The following is a 25,060-nucleotide window of genomic DNA, read 5'->3' on the forward strand; positions in this document are numbered from 1 at the left end:
CGTGTGCGCGCGTTTACGAAAGCGAGAAAGAGGATTTTCAAACGAGCTTCTCCCCCTCCAAATAACTCGACAAATATTAATGCAAGTTGTGCAAACTTTGTTTCTCCGGGGATGCCATGGAAGACGTTTCATGTCCTCGCTATTAATAAATGATACACCACCCGTGTTGAAAGGGGCTATTCTTAACCCGGAGCGTGCGCAATCGTGGGACACCATCATTTTTCACGTGGAACTTTTCTGTACATGCAACTTGCTGACATTTATTTTCTCTCTCTCTCTCTCTTGCAGATGTGACCGACTATCCCGCACTAGGTAAGAGGCATTTCATTTTTCATCGTACTCAGGAGTGCATGTGTGTCATAAATATGGAGGGAGTCTCAGATGCGCCGGGTTTGAGCCGCTCCGAGCGCCGTCAACATTCCAACACGCATCTCCATTTGAATTGTATTTAAATGAGCGCCTCGTAGCCCACATTGTTGAGACAACAAGCGTTCGGGGGCAAATTGACCCATTTTCTCAATGAAACTAACCAAATTAGGATACTATTTTTTTTTTTTTTCTGCAATGACATATTTGACTTTGATGAGCCAAAGTTGCAAATGTCACTTCATGGATTTTACTAAATAAAATGACTTGGAAATTATAAATTTTCGATACCAATACGAGTCGTCACCGACACCAAGCACAGATACCGCTACCACTTTTCATTCATAAAATTAAAAAATTGTGAACAAAGGCAGATGCAGATGACGTTTCATGGATGTGTCAAACTGTCGCAGTAAAGCGTTAATTACTGCCGAGGAGTTCTAAGTGGATATCAGATTATTTTTTTTTTGTTATTAAGTATCGGTGGTTGGTATCGGCAGGCTCCACAAAGTACGCTACCTTAAATTAAGGCTTGTATCTGCCAGATACAAGTACCCCCCCCTTACTTAAAACATTAAATTAAAATAAAACCTGTTAAAATAACAAATTCATATATTTGATGTATTAATTTGGAAAAAATCTTAACAATGAAAGCTTTTTTTCAAATTTTTCACTCATTTTTGACATTTTTATTGCTTTGCTAAAATTGTAATTTAGTAATTTTTTTGCTTCAACAAAATCTAGTAAAATTACGTTTATGTTCTTTAAATTGTATTTAATTAAAAACTACAATTGTTCCTCTAAAAAAAGATTTTTATCTTTTTTATTTCATCAATCCCAATTTTCAGTTGGAAAACCTTTATTCCTTAACAAAAAGAAATTGTTGTTTATAAAGTTAGGTCGACAGATTGAGTCGAAAAGAGACGAAACAAAAAAAAAAAAAAAGTTTGAGGTGGTACGTCATTGCCGCAGGAGGAGAAGTGATGGAAGACGAGTGCAAGCGGCTGTCATTGACTCGCGCGTACAGCATGGCCCCGGGCCGGGCCGGTCCAGGACAGGACAGCGGGACCACTCAGGGCCCGCCCCAAGGCTCGGAGCATCTGTTCAAGAGAGGGCGGGGGTGGCCAATCAATCATCTCGGCCCCAGTGAGGAAAAAGTGCAGTGAACAAATGAGGAAAGCGGCATACCTTGACGTTGCGTGTTTCGTCTGGGTCTTAAATAACGGAACTTTTTTGTTTTCGGGCCGGTCCGAGCTGGTGTGGTAATTGAAAAAGCGGTTGCGGCCGTTTCGGCTCAACTTGACTGACTTGACTGCTCGGAAAAAGAGAAAACCCCTGGCTGGCTGAGAATAATAAGTGCCCATGGGAGGCCGCCAGATGGACGTTTACTGTGAGCCTAGCGGGAGAGGGAGCGATCTGTCAAACATCACACTGGGCACACGCATGCGTGGGGGTGTGTGTGTGTGTGCGTTGAGGGGGTGTGTGTGCGGAGGTCCGCCGTGTCCATTAAGAGACTTGAAACATACGACAATCAGCTGATCTATACTTGCAAGGTCAACAATCCTCGGTGTATTCAGACGGGCATTTTTAACAAGGCCGACCTCTGCCAAGGCCGAACATGTCCGTCCGTCTTGACAGAAAAAAATAAATAAAAATGCTGAATCCCCTCCAGTCCTGTAGGGGGCACTAAATGTCATTACAAGGTTCCTAACACCTCCTTGATGGTCTTTTTAAAATCCTTCTAAACTAAAAAAAAAAGATTGCAATTCCACTCCAGACCTGTGAGTGATGCTAGCGGAAGGTGGTGCGGCTCTTTTTTCGCCACAGGTCTCCTATGGCCCCGATGAGAGCAGACTGTAACACCTCCTCACCCGTCTTATTAACAGGGCCCCCCGATGGGAGAATGAAGCTTCAAATTTGCTTCATGAACCAGTTGTTGTATTTTTGAGTCCTCTAGATGGCACCGTTGCTTGAAATAAAGGCTTTAAAAAATGGCTTTTAGCCCAATGTGGAACCGAGAGCGCCATCTACAGGAGTCCAAAAGTACAACAACTGGTTCATGAAGCAGATTTGAAGCTTCATTTTGCCCCCGCCGCAAAAAAAACAAAACAATAATCATTTGTGATTTGCATAGGTAATGCAGTTCCACTCCAGTCCTGTAGGTGGTGTTAACATGCATTGTATGCACACCTCTTTCAACGTGTTTCAAACTGAAAAATCAGGATTTCCACTCCAGGCCTGCAGCTGGCGCTAATGCTCGCGCCAAAATCTCTGGTAAACTTTTTCCACTCATCGAGCGGGCCCTCATGCCAGTGGAGTGTAACACCTCCTCATTTGGTACTTTACTAGGGTTCCAGATTAAGAAGTAAGGATATACGCAGGCCAAAGCGATTTCCCTCCAGTTCTGCCGTTGGCCATTAAAAGTATTTATTCGTCTTTTTTTTCTGCATGGAAACAGGATATCGGCGATCTTATTGCACTTTTTCTGCCAGCTCTGTAGTCGAGTGAGCACGAGGGAGCGGTCGCTGGCTTACGCCGCTAAGCAAATAGCATTATAGTGCTTGAAGTCTAAAAGTAGATGCTGCGCTTTGTAATGCTCAGGAGTGGAAACGGGGATGATGATTTATTCTGCTTTTTTTTTTTTTTTTTTTAATTCATCTGTGAGCCTTTCAAGTCTCCATCTGGGCCCTGGGAAAATGCTGAAAAGTACCCATTAGAATCCTCTGGCTCTGTTTATTAGCCTTGCTAATGCTTGTTGTCTTTTAGCTGCGCTCCTTTAGGCGAGTGGATGTTTCCAGGTTGGTCCAAACGGAGCGTGTTGTTTGTAACTTCAGTGTTGACTTCAAATATGTTGCTTTGACAATTTAACAACTCAATGCAAGAATCCACTTGGTCTGGTCGGCAACACTCGGGTAACATTTGTGCTACATATCCCGTCAAAACAAACAGCACGTTAAGACAGATTCAATAGAATTTATACATTTGCTGAGCATTTGATAAAGTAGGCAAGAAACTTGAGAGTTTTCGAAAGAATGGCTCACCTTTTTCCTGTTCTCGTGGTGTATGACATTGATAGTTTTTAATGAAGGTAAGAAGGATGTCTGGAACGGATTAGTTGGATTTAATTTATCTCCTATGTTAAAAGTTGCTTTGGTTTTGGTACAAATGGGTTTTAGTCAGACTTTCTGGGACAGATTCATCACAAAAACAGAGGTTTCACTGTCTTGGCTTTTGGACCGTTAACATTGTCAGGCATGCTCTGAAAAAATGGCAACAATAATGAATTTAATAATAAATGATTTATACAGCACCATTCAAGGGACCCAACGATGCTTCGCAATAACTCATGTCAAGTCAAGTCAAGTTGATTTCATTTATATAGCACTTTAAGCACAAGAAAGTCTCAAAGGGCTTCACATTCGCACAGGTGACCAATATGAACCACTTCCCTGTATCTTAACCCATAGGAAGCCAAGGAAAAACTAAAAAAAAAAAACAAAAACAAAAAAACAATTTGGGGATAAATGCGAAACCTTGAGAAGGGACCACAGATGGGGGAATCCCGCCTTCCAGGATAATCGTTGCAATCGATGCCGAGTGGCCAACATTTAACACATATGATGCTGCACAATGTAATCAATTATTATTATTTAATTATTATTTAATTATTATTATTATTATTATTATTATTGTTATTATTGGTTTTTATTTGTATTATTATTAATTAATTAATTAATCAATGAATTCACGTGAAACTCAATCAAATGAGTTAGTTGGTAAATGCCGAAACCTCCGTAGCAAATGCAGAAAAAATATAAATAAGTCTTTAGTCGTGTTTTAAACATTTCAACAAATGTTGAGCATGCCGTTTTATATGACAATGACGAGTCACTCGGGTGCCTTGATTTATTTTTTACATATAGTGGTCGACATTCCATTCGCTGTCCCCTCAGAAAAAAAAAAAAGCACATAAATACTTGGCCCATCCCCCTCCGCACCCCCCCGAGGGAGCGTGGCATATGGCGAAGGCACATTGAGTGTCCTCTCCGTGCCTGACCGTTGTGAAGCCAAGCGTCAGATGCTCACTTCACAGGACAACGGCGCACTTTGAGGTGCGCCGCGCATTCATGAGAGGACGTTTGCCCACTCTCTCTATTATTAGTCCGCCGTTTCCGCTTTCGTGCTTGGAGATCTGGATAAAGGTGCCAGTTGCGGAAGGAACCGGAAGAAATTTACGCATACTTACCACTAGAGGGAATCCGCTTTGATAATTACTGTTCTTCAGCAAGGAGTGAACATGATGTCATTGTTAGCGCCACAATTTTTTTTTTTTTAAATTGACAGTTCCTTTTGTCTTTAAGCTGCGTCGTCTCTTTTAAGTGTACGCGCCGCCACTCGCGTCCCACTCGAACCCCTTAAGGCGCTCCTCTTCTCCCTCGTTTCCCGTTGACGTATCTCTAATAAGCAGCGCTAATTAGCCGGGCTTCAAAAACAATCAAAATTTTGCTGTTTTGCTGTCAGGCTTTGGTTCCATGAAAGTGACATAAAAAGTGTTTTTCAACAGCCTGTCATCTCTTAGTGATAACATTTCGGCAAGTGTATACTTGACATTTATTATAGCGGGACCTTGTTGAAATGTTACGTTACAAAAGGTGGCCAAAGCCGGATGTTTGAGATTACGAGCCTCGTGACATGCCAATCTCAAATCATCTGCTCCCATTCTAATAAAAGGAAGAAAAGTAAAAAAAAAAAAAAAAAACTACAAAAGGTGTTGTGTAATTATTTTTGATGGAGAAAAATACCTCCATAATATTGTATTTCATAAAAACAATGAAATAGAATGAGCACCTTAGTAGGACGCTAATGCTAGTTGTGTTACACAAATACAACTTTATTTATATAACTCATTTCACAACAGAATATATTGCCGTGAGTACTCGGATATTGTCTGTCTACATATTGTTGCTCCATTTGTGAACAATCTGTTACTTAAAATGTTTTTTGCACTGTAGCATCGATGCTAATTAATGTTAGCATTAAGCTAGCAGACTGCAAGTCTCTGTAACGTTTTTTTTTTTTAATTGACAAACGTAACTTTACATATTGTTGCACCATTTCTGAACAATCGGTTGCTTAAAATGTTTTTTTGCACTGTAGCATTAAGCTAGCAAAGCTAGCGGCCTGAAAGTCTCTGTAATGTTTTTTTTAAATATACAAAGTGTTGTCTTGGCAGAGAGGTAACTTTACATATTGTTGCACCATTTGTGAAGTATCTGTTGCTTCAAATGTTTTTTGCACTGTAGCATTGATGCTAATCAGTCTTAGCATTAAGATAGCAGACTGAAAGTCTCTGTAACATTTTTTTTTTTAACATACAAAGTGCGCTTGTCCTGGCAAAGGCAACTTTACATATTGTTGCACCATTTGTGAACAATCTGTTACTTAAAATGTTTTTTGCACTGTAGCATCGATGCTAATTAGTGTTAGCATTAAGCTAGCAGACTGCAAGTCTCTGTAACGTTTTTTTTTTTTTAATTGACAAACGTAACTTTACATATTGTTGCACCATTTCTGAACAATCGGTTGCTTAAAATGTTTTTTTGCACTGTAGCATTAAGCTAGCAAAGCTAGCGGCCTGAAAGTCTCTGTAATGTTTTTTTGTTTTTTTTAAATATACAAAGTATTGTCTTGGCAGAGGTAACTTTAGATATTGTTGCACCATTTGGGAAGAATCTGTTGCTTCAAATGTTTTTTTCACTGTAGCATTGATGCTAATCAGTCTTAGCATTAAGCTAGTAGACTGAAAGTCTCTGTAACATTTTTTATTTTAACATACAAAGTGCGCTTGTCTTGGCAAAGGCAACTTTACATATTGTTGCACCATTTGTGAAGAATCTGTTGCTTCAAATGTTTTTTGCACTGTAGCATCAATGCTAATTAGAATTAGCATTAAGCTAGAGCACTAAAGGTCTCTGTCACATTTTCTTTTTCTTTTAATATCCAAACATTTTTAGTAATTCCATTCCATTTTTAATGTCCCCGATTGACTCTTGGCCAAAGTAGCTCAAATGCAGATGATTGGAAATCATCTCTTCAGTAACACAATCTCCCATGAGAGCAACATCTGGCCCAAGCTGGCCAAGCGTTTGAGGAGGATGAAGATGATGATGATGATGATGATGATGATGGAGACTGGACAGAATCCACGGCCTGGGATCTCAGGAGGTCGCGAGTCAGAGTTTGCCGGGCGGTCGGTCCATCTGCCGCGCTGGCACCGCTCGCTCCGTTGCGAGGGGCTAGTTAGCAAGGACGCTAATGATGATTTGTGTGCATGGTAAATGGACTTACTGGGAGTTATGGTTTTTGTGGCGAGTGCTAAAAATGGCTCCAGTTTGGCTCGATGTCGATTTATAAGAAAGTAGCAGTAGTCAAGTCAAAGTTGGCCGAATGAGGGGAAAAAAAACTCAAGACTTGTTTTTTGGTTTTACTGTCATGAAATATGTTCCTTGGCTCAATAGAGGTTCAGAAAATCTTTTCGACGACGTCAAACCACATCCAAACCGTTAATGTTGCCATTCCGAACGGTTCCTGGTGGGTTTCGAGTTTTTTTTTTTTTTTTTTTTGTGGTTTCTTCAGAGCTTTGTTAGGATTTTGACAAGTCCAAGAGAAAGCTTGGGATAAGAATATTGAGCAGAGCACGAGTTCCGCCGTGAGCTTATTTTTGTAAACCCGGCGAAGGAAGACAGCGAGGGTAAACAGGAGGTTTTCCGCTTGCGGAGCGGGTGGCAAAAATCGCAATTTTCTAGGAGGCATTAAAAAAAAAAAAACTAGGCTTTGCGTTCTCCGAAGCAATTTTTTGAGGGTGCGACGTGCAAAGAGGCAGGAGACTCGCGCTCTCCTCGAGCTGAAAGACTGTTAATTGGTTTGCATCGCACTTGCCACGTCAGTTCCTGCTCTAAATTTAAATACGTCGAGAAAGGTGTTGGCGAGGGAAAGTTCTGGTCCTCGGTGTGTTTGACACCTTTGGTGTCAACGGGTTGCGCCGCAAAACTACACAACAGTCGAGAAGAGGTGCGAGTCGCGCGCTCTTCCACGGAACATCTAACGATATTAATGCCGAGATTGAAAAATGTAAAGTGGGTGATTCACGGCACCTCTCGGAGCAACATTAAATTCAGCGCGGAGAGTTATTGGTTCGGGCTTAGGTTCCTGTCAGCGGTCCAACTTCGTTAATCACCAACTCTTTTGATTTAGTAGCGTGACCTCAAGCCCGTGCGTCCCGCTTTATTATGGGATGCCGACATATGGAGATTTTGCTCGCAAGCACTTTTCCTATGCTAACAAATAATATTCTGGCGCTGAGCCAAAAATGTCATGTCCTCCATGACGGGAGCGATTGATTATAATGTCAAAATTAAAACGCAGAGGGGACGTGCAAAAGTTGGGAGTTATGGCATCCATACATTTCTGCCAGTCGGGGATGCAGATGAGTCTTCTGTGACAAGGAACTTCATGACGGTTAGTCGCGCGATCAGAGTTTCCAGTTTTACGGGGAGTCATAAAACTTTGCAAAGCGAAATTGAAACTTTTTATGTGTGGTTCAAATTTAGTGTCAATAGGCTCCTGGAAACGGCTGCGCTAAAATGGCTGCTTCAAACGAAAATAATAGAATTCTTGTGTCCATGAATGTCTTCTTGAGACTTTTTTTTTTTTTTTTTTTTTTTGGGTCTGCCTTTCGATCAAATTTTATGCGGTGAGATGCAACTGGTTTCTGGGTGAGAATTTTCAAAACATTCCGGGTCACATTTGGGTGCTATAATAAAAATAATGTCATTCTTCTTTTTTTTTTTTTTTTTTTTCAAACCCCCAAAATTCTTTAAAAAATGCTGATCAAGATTACGTTCCTGAGAAAAGTCTAAAACATGAACAAAAACAAACTGAAAATCAAAAATGAGAAAATGTGACTCCTCAGATGCCAAACTGCAGTCAACTGTAGTTTAAAGTTGTAATATCACCAATCACCACTAGATGGCAGACATTTCTTATTTGTACTGTCCTCACAGTAACATTTTTTTTTTTTTTTACACGATTTGGACAGATAGGCATGACAAAGTACCTAATAATAATTTTACAAAATATTTTTTTTGCATTTAATGTTTTTTTTTTTTTTTGTTCTGCAGTTTTGTGCCATTCTTGAATGGTATTTTTTTTATGCAAGTGATCCATTTGCACTGGGAAAAAAAACATGATGTGGTTATTTTGTTGTTTTCTTCAAAGCCTTCTTTTATACCTGTAATAACAAATATATTACCAAAAATTTGACACTTTAACAGCACGTTTGTGGCCCCCCCATCGCACTGAAGAAAAATTGTTACGCGCGTCCAGCATTTACGTTGCCTATCCCCGCACTAGAGGTGCACTCGAGGACAATTGATGAGGTCATCCAACAAAGCATCTCATTCTAGCTCTTATGTAACAAAACCGTGCGTTTCGATTGGACCTCTGGAATAGGCGTCATTATCGGCCTTTTTTTTTTTCTTTTTGTTGCCTCTTAAAAAGAAATTGTTTAACATTCAATTGAAAGCTGAATATTAAAAAAAATTGGTTGGTGCAAAAACGAATTTTCTATAATGCAGTTGTAAAGGCTTAATTATGTTCCCGTTAGTAATCCCCCCCCCCCCGTCTAACAATGAGGCTCAAAATAAACAGTAATCGCCAATTATTTCAGTTGCTCCCCCCCCCCCGTTGTTATTTCTGGTGGCAGAGCTCCGCTGACGAAACGGTGCGCCGCCCAAGCTTGGGTCAGCTCAACTCGGACAGCTCGCAGGGACTTTGCGAGACGTGGAAAGCGCGCCGGCCGTGATAATAATGTCGCGGAATGCTGGCAATTGTGCCGGGCCCGCCTGCATGCGGCGGAATTGTGTCCTGCCAGGTGGAAAAAAACATCAATCAGTTTCAGTGGTGGCAAATTAGAGTCAGGATCGCCACGACTTATTGTTTTTAGTTTTTGCTTCCAGCTATTATTGTTATTCTGTTCACACTTGGCCTCTTTTGGTCTGTGACGGTGATTCTAAACCAAGCTGCGATATTCCACTTCATTTGTCAAACAATTATTGGATGATAAGTCATTTGAGGAGCGAGTGACCCGTCATTTCTTTTGACTTGGACGTTCAATCTTGACAACGGCTCGATTGTGACGGTGAACTCAACTCATTTCACAAGAAGAAGCGGCAGAAGCAAGCCGAGTTTTGCCCCCAGAAAATGGTTCTTAAACATTAGCACAAGTAGAATTACACTTTGTGTATTTAAAACAACCAAAGCTTAGCCTGTCCGTCCGCTAATGCTAATGCTAATTAGCATGCATGTTGTGCAGCTTTCACACTTTAAGCATTGTATTGAAAACAAATCTAAATGAAATATTTATATATTCTTTATCCTTTGCGTTGAACGACTAATATTAATGCCGCACTGATAATCTGAGAGAGGCGTTGAATTGTTATGAATCCCACATCAGAAATTCCAGCATTTAATTGATGAAATGTGACAAAAAATATTTTGAAATTTATTTAATGGTATTTACTGTATTCTTTTACAAAGTACAATTTTATGCAGGGCTATTTATTCCTCATTCGAATTCACATTACAGCAATTTTTATTTTTTATTTTGGGGGTGCTGGAATGCATTAATGGCATTTCCATTCATTTCAATGGAACAAGATGCTTTGAGATGCGAACTTTGTATCTCAAGGCACCACTTTTTTTGTCCGTCTAGCTATGCTTAGTGATGAATGGTGACAGGCAAAATAATGAAATGCTCTTCCATGCTGCTGCCATTCATGCAACAGAATAAAAAAAAAAATACAAATATAAAAATTAATATTTAAAGTCAAACAGCTCTCCATTAAGTTTAATGCAAATATATTGCACCCAAAAAATTGAATACATTTAAGTGTCAGTAATTCTCGGACGTAGCATCATTGGTAACATGCCACACTGAGAATCGCTGGACCCGACGGTTCCTGAGGATGTACGGCTCGCTGCTCGACCCGTTTGTCTACGAGAGTGTTGCTTTGTGCGATTCATGGACATACTTTGATTTTACCGGTTGCCTTTCTTTTCTCAATTACATTTGCTGCCCATTAGTGGCGTGATTCACGGCCTCTGTGGAACAAACTGCCACCCGATCACACTATTATTATTCCCTGATTAAATTCATGCTTGGGGGGGGAAAAAAAAAAAAAGCTCCCAAGTCACTCACGCTCTATTAAGAAGATTGAGTGTCCGTGTTTAACACGATCTAATGGATGGGTGAATTACGCCTCAGCTATTAATGTTTAATACGTAATTGAATGTTCTACATGGCCAAACTTGTTTACCGGGATAATTGATGCTTATGTTGCGCCGTTTGTCTGCAACACACACGCACTCACACGTGCGCACAGAAAAAGGAATAGAAATCCAAGTGATGGGATTTTAGTTTGATTTTTTTTTTTTTTATATAGTTTATTTGATGGCGTTCGGAGAGCAATCTTTGCAATACGGCAGTCAAAAAAGTTGACAGTTTTGACGTGCGATGTTCCCAGTCGGAGCGTCTACTTGCGGTTCCTCCGGAGGCCCTCCGGGAAGGCCGGCGCCGCCGCACGCAACCATCTGCAGCTGCAGCCGACAGGCAAAGCACCGTGTGTTGCTAAGAAATTGGCACAGATCTGGTCGGGCTAGCACAAAGTTTGCAAGCGCGGTCGACTGCGATTTAGGCAGATTATGCAAGACTACGTGAGGTTGCACCAAAATTTCTCTCGACTGGAGTGGAAGTCTGACATCCGCGAAGCCTGGATTTGCCGACGTGGCTGATGAGGATCTCATCGGTTGCGTTGGATATATTTTCGTGCAGTCATGAATTCTCAGAAAGTATGAATCATTCATAAATGCCTCTACATATCGAGTAACGTGACTTAAGGCTTCTCAATTATGGGAAAAGAATGTAATCACGATTGTTTTAGTAATTATTTTCCGGACGATAAGGCGCAACTTTTTTCCTAAATTTTGAACCATGCGGCTTTTCTGTGGATTTTTCTTTCTCCACTAGGGGCGCTCTATAGTTCAGAAAATATGCCAAATAAATCTTGATTTTTAAAAAAAAAAATTTCTGTTCTGTTTTAATGAGCAAAGTTGTTGCCGTGTTAAAAGGCACGGTTTTAACAATCTATGTACCTTTATGCGCATTCACAAACTCGTTCTGTACATGCAGTAGACAAAAAAAACTGTTGCGGCTTGTATATCGTTTTATTTTTACATTTTTTTTTATTTTAGTTTATTTTATTCATAAGGGCGCAGTTGCGGTTTATCTACGGGTGCGCTTTATGGCCCGGAGATTTTGGTGATTGAAATCACGATTATTCAAACATTATCTTTTTTTAATAAAAAAACAAAAAAAAGATTATCCATGGAAACAATGTTGAGACAAATGACATTTATTTTATCTTAAAATAATCATCATAAAAAAAAATGGTACAAATGTAGAAATTCGAGGATGGTTTCCTCGTATAAAGAAACGGAGTTTAGAAATGTGGCGACATTTAAATAGAACGCTCAAATTTTGAACTCAAGTATACTAACAATAGTATTAAACATTGTCAAATGAGTCCTATTCTAATCTCATATAAATAATAATAATTTATGCTGTATAATAATCTTTTTTTTTTTTTTAATAATTATGCCAATTTTGTCATCGTTGAGTGCAATAATCGTAATTGAATTTCAATTAATTGCACAGCCCTACCCTGACTCATTGGATGTCTCGTTCAATGCATTTTACGACTGGTCCGTGCAGCCCAAAACGATGACCTGTCGCGTTTTGACCCCGACGGCATGACCCGACTACTGATGCGTCAAGGTTGATCCACTCTTACTCTCGGGCGGTGTCGCCCAATCAGTAATCAATGCAGATGATTTACCTAGAATTGACATCAACACGCACGCACGCACGTGTGGCACGGCGCTGAGCAAACGCTGTCCTCCCGTCAACCGAGCCTTCCTCCCAGGTGGTTCGTATTTAGTTTGAACTTCCAGGCGGGTTTAAGCTGATGAATAGCTTTTATTGAACGTGAATACATTTAAGGATGAGGATTAGTCAGCACTTTCTCTCTGATGATCTGAATCCACCGGAGGATGTGCTCAGCATGTTAAAAAAAAAAAAAAAAAAACACACCAAAGGAAACAAAGATTTTAGCTACAGAAAAATAGACATCACTTATGTCATCAGTAAAAGTTTCTTTAAATTTAGAACCATGAACAAAACACAGAAAATCAGTGATTTGCACTTAATTCACCTTTTTTTTTTTTTTTTTTATATTTTACATTTTTTTCCCCAATTCCAGCCGTCTTTCAAAAACACTTGCCCGAGAGATTTTGCCCACGAGCTTCCAAATTTGAACAGCGTCAGATTGGCTGCACTATGTTGTAAAAGTTGACTTTTCGTCATTGCGTGATGACTTGCTGTCATTTCACGTGAACGAAACATCATTTCAAATAAAATGCAAAATTGTCCCCTCGTAGTGTTCGTGCATTGATAAAACCAAACTTTTAGAAATGGTTGCCAGCACCTAGAGTAGGTGTGGGCAAACTACAGCCCGGGGGCCACATGCGGCCCGTTAAACGTTTTAATCCGGCCCACCGAATTTGAGAAAAATTAAATGAATAAACCTTGTTAGAATTTTATTTGCTAAGTCCTGTGGTTTTTCAAAGACATATATTTTGTTGTAATTCTTTGGTTCACTTTCAATTAAAATGATTTTTCTTTCCTCCAATGAGGTGAGGTGACCAAAACACTCCATCCATCTGCTTCTGGTCCGGCCCCTCTGTCAAATTTTAGAACCCATTGTGGCCCGCCAATCAAAAAGTTTGCCCACCCCTGACCTTGATTTAATACTCGCTACGCACAATGGGCCATGAGAGCGCCACTGCCATCTAGTGGAGTGGATGTGCAATTACACTTTATTGTAGTACGGCGGGGAAAAAAAGCATGTTCCCCAGGGTCATATGCGCCCCACTCAGAATCGCACTGCCCCCCCACAATTTGAGAAGCACTCACCTAGAGGTTGTAAAAAAATGCCCTCAAGGGCATGTCGTTGGCTATTTGCATATTGTCGAGTCACCTAACGATTGTTGTTGAAGTCACTTTGGGAGGTTGTGGAATTGATGTTAAATTATAAATCGGCTTTCCATGTACGTGACCATGTGTTGTTATTTTTTACCGTCATTAGATGGTGTTATTCCAATGTCTCTTCTTAAGAGTCCACATGTTTAATAAATGAAATTTTAGGGTCACAAGTAGGTGCTCCGTCTGTGAATTGACTTGCAAAGTAAGTCAATATTCATCCCACCCGTTTTCACGATATTACTGATTCATGGGAAGGGTGGATCGTTTTTTTTTTTTCCTTCTGCTACAAAATATATTCATGAATATATATTTTTTAAAAATCTGCAAATTACTGGTTGCACATGTGCGAGTAGAAATGAAAATGTTACAGACAAAATTGTTTTGGTTAAGTGTAACCTAAGAGGTGAGTCGAGGACTCAAGAGCAAACGGAATCAGGAAGGGCGTTAATAAAGGATTTATTTGGGAGTCCAGGAGGCAAAGGTGGTGAGTCCCGAGTTGCTTAGGTCAGGCGAGTGCCGTCGGAAACGCAAACCACGCTCCGTCTGTAGCGAGGCCGGGCTTGGCCGAGCAGGCGGGACGCTTGGAGGAGGCGCACCAGAGGAACATGGAAGCTCATTCCGTAGGGAAGGACCGGCAACAGAAAAGGCACGACCCCCCCAGAGGCTGCGCTTAGTCCACGGGAAATCTAGTAGCATCTCAGACGCAGACCTGAGGCAGCGTGCAGGTGCGTAGAGGTTTTGTGATCCGTCTTCCGAGCTCCTGTTAAAAGACGAGCAGCAGCATTTTGGACCAGTTGGGGGCGCTCGAGGGAGGACTGGCTGACTCCAAAGTCCAAAACGTGTGGTGAGCACGATGGCCTCACAATGCAGAGGTCATGGGTTCCATTCCAGCTCCGACCTTCCTGTGTGGAGTTTGCATGTTCTCCCCGTGTCTGCGTGGCTTTTCTCCGGGTACTCCGGTTTCCTCCCACATTCCAAAAACAAAAATGGTAGGTTGATAAGACACTCTAAATCGCCTCTTGGTATGAGATGGTTCTTCGTCTACATCTGCGCTGCGATTGGCTGGCAACCAATGCGAAACCTTATTCACTCGCAGCCGAGGTGAAAAGAATGCATTTTCTGACGACTATATCCGTCAATGGCAGTGACGGAGTTAAGGGTAGTCGAGAGCCCTGGGCAGCTTTATTTATATGGCGCAGTCCATATACAAGGTAACTCAATATATAATGGCGGATACTTTGACGGTAATACCGTTGCAAAGGTATTGCCCTGAAGAGGCTCGTCGGTTGCTAACATTTCCGTCAAATTACTTCCCTGAGTTTGAGTTCAGCACGACTTGCCGTTGACTCATTGTTATTCAAGCCGTCCCGTGACGAAGCGGCTCTTTTAACGGCATACGGTGTCCTTTGACATCTTATGTCGTCTTGATCGGTGTAAGTGGCTTTCAGCTGCCATGTCATCCACGTCGGCTCCAGCGTTGTACGACTGGCGGGGATAAAAAAAACGGATCTCTTTATGCAATCAAGCGGCCTTGAGCTTCACGCGTGCCTTTTAATTTGCTCGCATATGCCACACTAAAGGCGCGAAATTTACGCAAGCTGACTTTCAAGATGTCACCGTGGAGTTATCGCAGAAGTTCGGGCGCGCCGGCGCAGTGTCACGTTGTCGCCGAAAGTGCCCGTTTCAGCAGGTTGTTTAAGAAATGGTCGCTAAATGAAAGCGTAAATGTGAAAGGAGACTCGCGGGGATTGTCAGGCTGTCTTGCATTCTTTTGAAGACGACTGTTTCCTCTTCCTTTCCCTCAGCTCATGCTGCGCACACAATGCTGCCAATTAGTTAATGGGGGGGACAGTGGGGCGAGCCGTTTTCGTGCTTGTGCACTTGCCGCAACTCGGAGCTTCAAAAGGCAGCTGGAAAGCAGTTAACAAGCCAAGCACATTCTTTACACGACTGCGTGACGGCCAAGGGAGGAAATAGTGGAGGAAATGGCACTTCAAAGTACTTGAGAGACATTGATTGATGTTCTAAAAACTATATCAAAGCGGAATGTTTGAAAGCAATAGGAATGTTGTTGCATCTGTGCGTTTTGACCAGTAGGGTGCGCCAATGAGTGATTAATGGAAAGGCTTGGTTAAAAAAAAAAAAAATTTTAAAAAACGATCTATCGATTTTTATTGATTTTCCTTTTCATACTTCTAATGACGTCTTTGTCCTGATAAATTTATGTGACTTCACGAGATCTTGTCACGATGCGAAAGTAGCATATTAAAACAAAATGGCGGACACAGTGAATTCAGCGGCAACAAGCATGAAGGCAGATGTATTGATTGTTTTGATATGGTCATGTTAAATCAAATAGACTTGATTAATTTAACTGCATTGGCTTCCATTCATAATCTAAATATTAATATTAATAACATAGACATATAATATATATATATATATATATAATAAATGTTAATATTTTGTTATTTTTATATATATATATATATATAATATTAATTTTTTAAATATTTTGAATATAATATAATATATATATATATATATATATATATATATATATATAATATTATTTTTTTTAATATTTTGAATATAATATAATATTTTTTTTATTAATGCACCTACTTGCAGCAAGAAGTTTGAACTAATTGCAACATTGGTTCTTCTGAGAATGCCGTCCATACCAGAGTAAAATTGGTGCCGGGAGAAATCCTTGATTTAATCGAAAAATCAATTAAAGTGAATCAAAAATCGAATCGAATCGTGTCCTTGTGTATTGAATGGAATCGATGAGACTTTTGTGTTTTCGATTCAACTTCTCTGACCTCCAAAATGATATTAAAAATATTCCCGGTTGAGAGTCGCCCATCTGTCTGACAGTATCCGTGATTAAAATTTGGTAGCAATCGGGAAAAAAAATTCTCCTGGATAAGTTTATTGTCTGAGACAGAATGTCCGTAAAATGGACACTTCAAACCTAAGTGACCAATTTCCTGTGCCTTCCGCATGATGAGTTTCAATACATTTTTTTGCGGGTGTATTTATAATGGATATATCTGCCAAATATCAAGTTGCTAAGTCGAAGCTGGATTTATTTTGCCAACACCATTTTGACTGATCGGCAGGTGAACTGTTATGAAAACCAAAACCTAATATACGAGTCAAGCTTTGTTTCCCTGGCCGCTCTGACTTCAACCAATCCAAAGCATGTTTCCGCGTTATCCCGACACCTCTGGAGCCAAATGAAGTCCTCCGAATGATCATTCCTTGCCCATTTTGGCTTCATATTCCGGTCTGGATTTATTGATGAGCCATAATAAAACGGTAGCATCTGATTAATGTTCTGGGCGCGCTTGATAAGGCCGATACATAAAACGGCAGATGAAGGCATGCGCTACATTCTTATTTCTCACACCCGAAAGTAGTTTGCAGCTCTGATGTATTCTGGGGCGGCGTATGACTCCGAGTTGAGGGTTTGAAAGGAGCTCACCACTATTGATTTTGCACCAAGAGTGTCTTTGCAGGTTCATTATGTAGGTGTGTGTGTGTGTGTGGGGGGGGGGGGGGGGGGGGGGGGTTCTCAAGGCCCAAGAAGTCAAGCCAGTGTATGATCAACATACCAATATAAGCCTCGCTGGGATTTGTACATAATTTGTACATGTTTTAATAGATCACAGGGGTGGCGCATACGATTCTTTATCCGGGTTGCCAAAGATGTAAAATAATATTCCCATTTGTTGCATTCGTTTACCGTATTTTTCGGATTATAAGGCACATTTAAAATTGTTTCATTTTCTCAAAAATCGACAGTGAGCCTTAGAATCGGGTGTGCCTCATACATGGATGCCAAATGGAAATGGATTGAAGTTTGACTTATTTGCTGTACCGGTTTATTTCCCAGTGGTGCGCCTTATAACCCGGTGCAATATATATATGGAAATTTCCAAAAATAAATCTAAACACTTGGCCTTATAGAAATGCGCTCTACAAATAAAGTTGTATTGTATAATCCTTATAGTCCTTATAGCGCTTTATAGTCCAAAAAATGGCGTCCCTGTTTCTTCCGAAAATGTAATTTATCAACATTCCTGTAACATTGTAGGTCAATTAAAAAAAAAAAAAAAAAACTCTTAAAACATTTTTTTTAAAAACACACACACAAATTGGGTCTCTTATCAAGGTGGGAATTGAATTCTTAACAACTGAAACCTTTTGTGGGGGTACGGAGATGTCAGTCACTTGCGAATTTTCGCCCCCTAACGTGAATAACAACGGTTGTATTTGGAAATGGAATGTGCTGCAGTCGAAAATCTTCTATACATATTCATGTCGTCATATTAGCTGCTTTTGGGTCTCCATCGTCAAAAATAGCAGCCCCCTCCCTCCATTACCTTTCCTGAGTTACTGTGCTGAAAATCGCAAGGCTGGCTTGTGCAGATGGCGGTTTATGCAAGGCGAGCTCGGACGAGCAAAGTAGCGAAGATCAGTGCGGGCGATCGATACCTCATTAGCGCCTCAGCATTCCGTCGCTCACGTTTTGTCACTTTGCGTTGGGCGTCTCAGTTCATCGCATGCCCGTTTGAAAGGCATGCTTTGCATTTCCAGTTGCCCGTCAGCCTCTTCAGCATATTTTTAGATAGGCTAAGGAGAGAATCGGGAGACTTAGATAGCTCGTGGCGCTGGTACACTTGGAGATAATGTGGGATGAGCCTTGGGCGTAGGGTGTGTGTGTGTGTGTGTGTGTGTGTGTTGCAACATCCCTCTTGTCACTTTAGATAAGAGGAGGGAAATAGGACTGGTTGCCGAGGGACTGGCTAAGTGCTTGTCACTGTCCCTTCTGCGTCTCAACGACGGGGGCCACTTTGGTGCGCGCTGAGAAGCAGATGCCCATCTCTGTCCCATCAGTTCACTTCCAAATGGACAATCAGGTGCGGCACGAGAGGAAGCCCGTGTAAATATTGCGGCTTACACCCCCACAGCGTGTTCGCTCACCTAAAGGGAATATCCCAATCACTGGTGTGTCCTCAAACACACCGTCTGGAGGCCAAAACCTTGAAGGTGAACATCTTTGCACCTGTGTTTCCGAATGTCCTGTCTATGGGCGAATGTGGGGACCTAGGAAGGGATGCCAAACTCCCGGTCATAAATTAAATCGTTTGAAATGTGATGACTTGACTCGTAAATGGCCACTTGAAACCAAAATGGCCGACTTCCTGTCTTTTCGAGTTGCGCTGTGCAATTAATCGAAATTCAATCATGATTACGATTATTATGCGTAATGATTACCAAATTGGCATCATCATGAAAAAATTCTCAAATACAGTATGTGTGTGTGTGTTTACGTATGTAACAATTTTAAAATTGTCCTCGTTTTACAATATCAATATCTAATACTATAGTGAGGATACTTAAGTTGAAAAAATTAAACCGTTCTAATCAAATAGTTGATTTAAATTTTTTTTTGGGGGGGGATTTTGTACTCCCCCAAAAAAATAATACAATAATCGTGATTTAAATTTTTACGAAAAACAAATCCTGATTCATATATATATATATATATATATATATATATATATATATTTATTTATTTTTTATTTTTTTTGTTTTATTTATTATTTATATATATATTTTTTTTCATCATCGGGCAGGCCTGAATTCACAAAATGACTTTTTACAGGTGTTTTACTGGCTAAAATGGACGATTTTTCACGTGTAAACCTAAAAAGTCTATTTGACCTGCTCCATAACAGGATTAAATGCACAGCAAATAGTTCTTGCTCGGAATTCTCTTTCTTAAAAAACAAATAAAAAATTGGAAGACCCTAGACCCTGTGGGCCAAGCCAGACAAGTTGTTTACCCCCCGCTTCCACTTTTTATGCTAAGCTCGGAGCCTGCCGGCATTGGCTTCATATTTAATGCGCCGTCACCGCCGTTTGCAGTCCCTCTCATCTGGCTGACGGGATGCGAGCCAAAGCGCCCCCCCCCCAAACGTCAGTCCACCTCCTTTTGCAGACCACTCACACTTCCCCAAATGTTCCTTGTTTAAGACGACCAGCCTTTGCAAACAGTGCGAGTGTAACATCAGCTTTGCTTAAGACCCGTTGGACCATCTGTGAATGAAAACAAAAGTCTTCAGTTCCAGCCCGTATGGTCGAACTCGACATAAAATCACACATTCTTTTTTTTTTCTGTTGAATTTTATTACATTTATTTATTTTCAGTTTTTGAGACTCTTTCTGCAAAACCTTAAAATACCAGAAGACGCACACGTTGATTTTCTGTCATTATGGAAAATGATCAGTCCAGAGTGGTCCTGGCTGGCCCAGACAGATAATTTACGATTGACCAAGATGCTTCGGTGCTGAAGTTCCACTTATTATTGTCGCTCTAAAATTTTGCCACTGCATCTTTCAAATTTATAATTATGTTTTATTCATCAGTCATTCATGTACTGTATTTTCACGACCACAAGGCGCACTTTAAAGTCCCAAATCTTCCCCAAAACAAACGAGGCGCCTTGTAAGCAACTCTCTCGACCATTGAGCCTGTTCCCCTTGGGGTATTTCAGAGTGCCTATTAGCACACCCTGCTGGCCAATGGTGCAGGAGAAAGCTGGATGAAAGGGCAGCTGTCCACGATGTCGTAGTCTGTCTTATCCACGGGCTAGCATGCGCGAGCTAGCATGCGTGAGCTTACATGTGTTGGCTAGCATGCGCGGGCTAGCATGCGCGGGCTAGCATGCGCGGGCTAGCATGCGCGAGCTCGCATGCGTGAGCTAGCATGCACGGGCTAGCATGCACGAGCTAGCATGCACGAGCTAGCATGCGCCTCGTAGTGTGGCGCGCCCAGTATACGTATTAAATACGTCTGCGCCCTTTGATACAGCCCATCTTTTGGCCGTAAAAATACGGTACTCGTCTTTTGTTGACTCACCAATATGACACGGACGTTAGCATTGTTGCTAGCGCAAACAAAGCACAGGTGACGAATGTCCTGGCTGATCCGCCAATATTCCAGATGACTCTTATTTTATTCTTTTTTTGAGCAGTCTTCTGCAGCATCACCAATGTGTGATATTATTTTTACCTACTTTTAGCTCTTCGGGCGTTGCCATAGCAACGGCTGAGCCACGTATTTGATCCTATCGTGATTATTTATGTATTTTGTCAGAATGTGCTGCGTTTTGAGGAGGAACCGTTTGAGGGTGATATGGAAGCGAGGAGACGTGTGCAAGCGGTGACGTGTGGACGCCGGCTACGCGAAAAGACAGGCGAGACGCAGAAAAGAGATGACATCACTCGTATGAAGTCAAACTGATAAAATTAGAAGCAATGCAATTTTTAATCGCCCTGGCCCCCCCGACGCGTGCAGTCTGCAAATGATCACCACTTGCGGCAATAAAAAAAAAAGAAAAAAAAAAGATGAATCGTCAACCTGCAAAATCAGTCGGCGAAGGCTAAAGAAGTATTTTAAAAAAAATGGAGTCCTATTTTTTATTATTAATACAGAGCAAGGATTAACTAACTGAACGTATGACATTCCGTGTGACAAACTACAAGCCCAGTCATCAACTTTCTGTTCAATCCATCAATCTTGTTTCCCATCCCAAAAGTTTGATCCTCCACCCGGAGACATTTGTCATGTTGTTCCACCTTTCCGATCCCGCTGTGACGGCGGGATATTTGTTCTTATTTGCCGCTGACAGCTCAATGTGCACTCTGGTGTGTAACAGACCCATAAAGGCAGCACGGAAATTTATTTGGCCTCGCTGTCAGGTTTTCTTCCTCATTCGCTTGAAAAGAAAAAAAAAAGTGGGATAAGCAGCTCAATTCCTGGCGGGACAAACATCGTGGTTTTCATTTTTTTTTTTTTTTTTTAGTCTTGTGGTCCTCATCATAATTTGAGTGCACTTTCGACCCATCCAGTGCTAAATGGCAGCAGTGAACTTTACTTCAAGTGGAAGATAATGAACAATTAAAAAAAAAAACAATTGGGTTTGCTTCAAGCGCTTCGTCGCCACTACCAGTTGATTTTTAAGTAAGGCTTACGTGGCCTGCTAAATAAACGAGCAATTGAACACATTCGGGGTCATTTGATGTCACGTCTGACAGTGACGACTTGCAAATACCCCCTGATGTCTTTTGATCCCACAACACGACCCTTACCGCAATCCCCGCCTTACGTTGAAAACAGGGGGAGGGCTTGCAATATAAAGATCCTTTCCGTGATTACCTTTCTCGCTGTTCTTTAATTAAATCCACTCTGTCTCACATTATTAACCGGACTCCTCGGAGACAACTCGAGCGCTCCTCTGGCCTGAAGAAGTGAAAATGAAACGGGCAAGATGGATGGCGAGCGCGTGTCGCTCGTGAGACTCCAGACAACCGCTACAAAGCCCCCCCCCTTCCGGTCACAAACCTCCACGTTGTTTGCGGCGCTACTTGAAGTGCTCTCCGTTTTCCTTCATGCTCCTCTTATGCCTCACTTCCTCTCTCGCCGCTGCCCACTCAGCAAACTACCTGGGAAGATGACCCAGACGTATCGGAGAAGTTCTCCCTCCCACCCCCCTTTAACGCTCTCATGCCCGCTTTTAATTAACAATGCGAGGAGGCGAGCCTGGGGGAGGTAGCACAGGTGAGGGAGGAAAAAATGGGTCAGTCGGCATGGACATAAATGTTTGTCTTTGGCAGAGCGGTAGCACAGACTAGTGGCCAAACTCGGGAATTGCACCCTCCTCATTGAGGCAGATGGGAACTGCTATGTATGCTGCGATGCACCTTTAAATTATAGATCAACGTAAAAGGATCAACAATGTAAATTGGTTGTGACGTCACCGTTTGGAAGAATTCAGATCAGCCTGTTCGGAGACACATTTGAAATTAGTGAGAGTATAATAATAATTACGCACTTTGAACATGGACGCATGTGTCGTTAAGTTTCCAAATGTAATATGATCAAAAGCTATTTTGGAACAAAAATATTTTATTAAGTGTTCTGAATTTAGCGAGGGATGGGACCTGGCGACAAAAGGAAGACGCAGATCGGGCGTGACGAAAGTTAATAAACAATATTCTAGTCATGTGATTCTTAAGCGGAGGACCGCAGCCCAACCTTGTGCCGTGAGCGTCAACAAGTGGGCCGCTAAAAAGAATTTCAGTTCGCGCTTGTTATCAATTCAGTACATCGCAGCTGTTGCTGTTCAAGAGATGCTCAGTTACAATACAGGTTTCTGCCACTAGGTGGTGATATAATATCAGTCACTGATTTACTGTACAGTATACAAGATAAGTTGAAGACGAAATCCAACAATGAAAATTATGGTTAGGTATTTTTAAAATAATAATAATTAAAAAAAAAACAAGTGAAACCATGGTTAAGTATTTTATAAAACAAATAATAAAAACAATGAAAATCATGTATTTGAATAAATAAATTTCATGACAAACATAAAACATTTTGCATCCTTTTTGCTGTGGGAAAATCTAAATAATAGCTATTTTTGTGGTAATAATCTTGACTTGAGACTTTAAGATTATTTATTATAGGAATTATTTACCTAATTGGCATCCTATAGCGTAACATCAATGAATGTTTTTTTTTTATGACATTGTATAAGGTCATTTATTTGGTATCGTGTTAGGTTTTTAACCTGTGAGTGCATTTGATTTATTTATGGAATATGAATAAAAGTCAACTCAAATCACAATATGTGAATGGGTCACTTTGTACAAGTAAAGTCCATAAACTAGAGACCAGATAAACTTTTATTTTCCAGTCAAATTGTTATGCAGCATCTGTGGCTGTCGTACATTTTTGTACGGTAGCTCAAGACATTTTGTTAGAATTCCAAGCCCATTCTTGACATATTCCTCCTGGGCTGTTTGCCAAAGTAAGTGACAATCCGACGCAGCTGTCCTCGTTGGATGTGCGATGCTAAATTGCAAAGCTTCTTTGCCTTTGCCATCTGATGCGGGCTTCAAAGTTTGACGATCATTTCGACTATCCGTCACGAAAGAGAACGCGTTTATCGCTTCCAGGAGCTTCAACGTTACCTTGATCCTTTCATCCGATCCGTGCAAACATTTGAAAATCGATCCGACAAAAGCTTTTAACGCCTCCGCCGTGATGACGTGAGGCGATACGGTGGCACGAGAGGTTGTATATTTTAAGATCATATTTTCCGTGGGGAGGAAGCTGGGGAGGTGAGGCGAAAAAGACGGAGGGGAAAAAGAGGTGTCGAGTTTCCTGAAAGTGGCGCCCGGAGCTCCTCATTTTCACTTTCGCCTTAATGTGTTTTCCCCTCTTCGCATCCTCCCTCGCTGCGTTTCCAGTTCCACCGGCCCATTACCCTCCACGTCTCTCGTGCCGGGCTTCCACTTTACGCGCTTAGCCTGCACATCCGGGTATATGGAAGGGAGGCAATCCCGCCACTGACACTTTTGCCTTTAAATCCCTTCAGGGCGGGACCTTAATCATACAAACCTTGTGGAACTGCATTATGAGACTTTGCAGATTTATGGCGAGTCAAAAATTGTCTGCCAAACAGGCAATGACAAAAACTAAATGTCATGCGTCTGTTTCGTACTTGTGGCTCAAATTCAGGAGGATGACTAATACCAGTGCCGTACTAACGAGCTCAGACAAAAGTTGAGAGGTTATTATGAATCTTACTACAATTCTTGGCTGGACACTCCCCCCTCCAATGCATTTGGCCTCGGCAGCAAGTCAACGAATGCCTCCAGCTCAACAGTATGTTTGTCAACCTGTCTTAAACTTAGGCGCGGGCCATATGGCTGAAAACTCTATTGCGATATAAGTATTTTATATTGAGAGAGAGAGAGAGGGATTTTTCTTTTTTTTATAAGTATTTTATATTGGTTGAGCAAGCGAGAGAGAGAGAGAAAGAGAGAGAGAGATTTTTTCTTTTTTTTTTTAAACTTTTGGGAAAAAATGGAATTTCTGTAATTTTATTTCACAATATTTTCACTGTCCCGTGTAAAAAACTTATTTTTTTTCCAATTTAAAAAAAAGAAACTTCATACTAATGGAGTTTTGGCAATTACGGCGATATTGTTAATGTGAAAATGTAACAAAAATATGGCAAAATTGTACATGCATGTTTTTACACATGACAGCAACGGTATAAAACTGAAGACTTTAAGTCCACGCAACTATGAAAAACTCAAATAAACTACTCAATGTAAATATTTTTTTGTATTTCATATCAGTCAGTGTTGATAATTATTGATTCTTTTTTTCAAAATAAGCCAAGTATTATGGGGTGCTTTTTCCCTTATTAAAATGTTCCAATTTTTAATGTTGCAATTGATGATTGTATATATATTTTCAAGAGATTTTTTTGGAGTTATGAGCATGGTCACTGAACAAATTAAACTCGTATAAATGGCACAAGTGTATCTCCATTTGTGTTTACTGATGGTGTGCCTCTTGTGGAAATATTTTTCATCTGGCTTTTCGTTGGCTAAAATGATTTTACAGTTAGGAGTTGTAATGAAAAGAAAAATGAGGGTGGA

At 40.9% G+C, this 25,060-nt stretch overlaps 1 protein-coding gene across 36 annotated transcripts in view; it reads left to right on the forward strand.

Annotated features, from left to right (window-relative positions):
- Nucleotides 1-25,060, forward strand: part of LOC148338887 (receptor-type tyrosine-protein phosphatase delta-like) — a 269,563-nt gene that overhangs the window by 73,652 nt on the left and 170,851 nt on the right. For all 36 annotated transcript variants that reach the window (XM_088293384.1, XM_088293387.1, XM_088293394.1 and 33 more), the window contains one exon: nt 289-312. The gene's annotated coding sequence lies outside the window, so the exon portion shown is untranslated. The remainder of the gene's footprint in view (nt 1-288; nt 313-25,060) is intronic.

Source organism: Idiotropiscis lumnitzeri, chromosome 4 (genome assembly GCF_059441095.1).
Source record: "Idiotropiscis lumnitzeri isolate Australia: NSW breed Sydney's pygmy pipehorse chromosome 4, RoL_Ilum_1.0, whole genome shotgun sequence".
In the NCBI taxonomy this organism is placed as follows: domain Eukaryota; kingdom Metazoa; phylum Chordata; class Actinopteri; order Syngnathiformes; family Syngnathidae; genus Idiotropiscis; species Idiotropiscis lumnitzeri.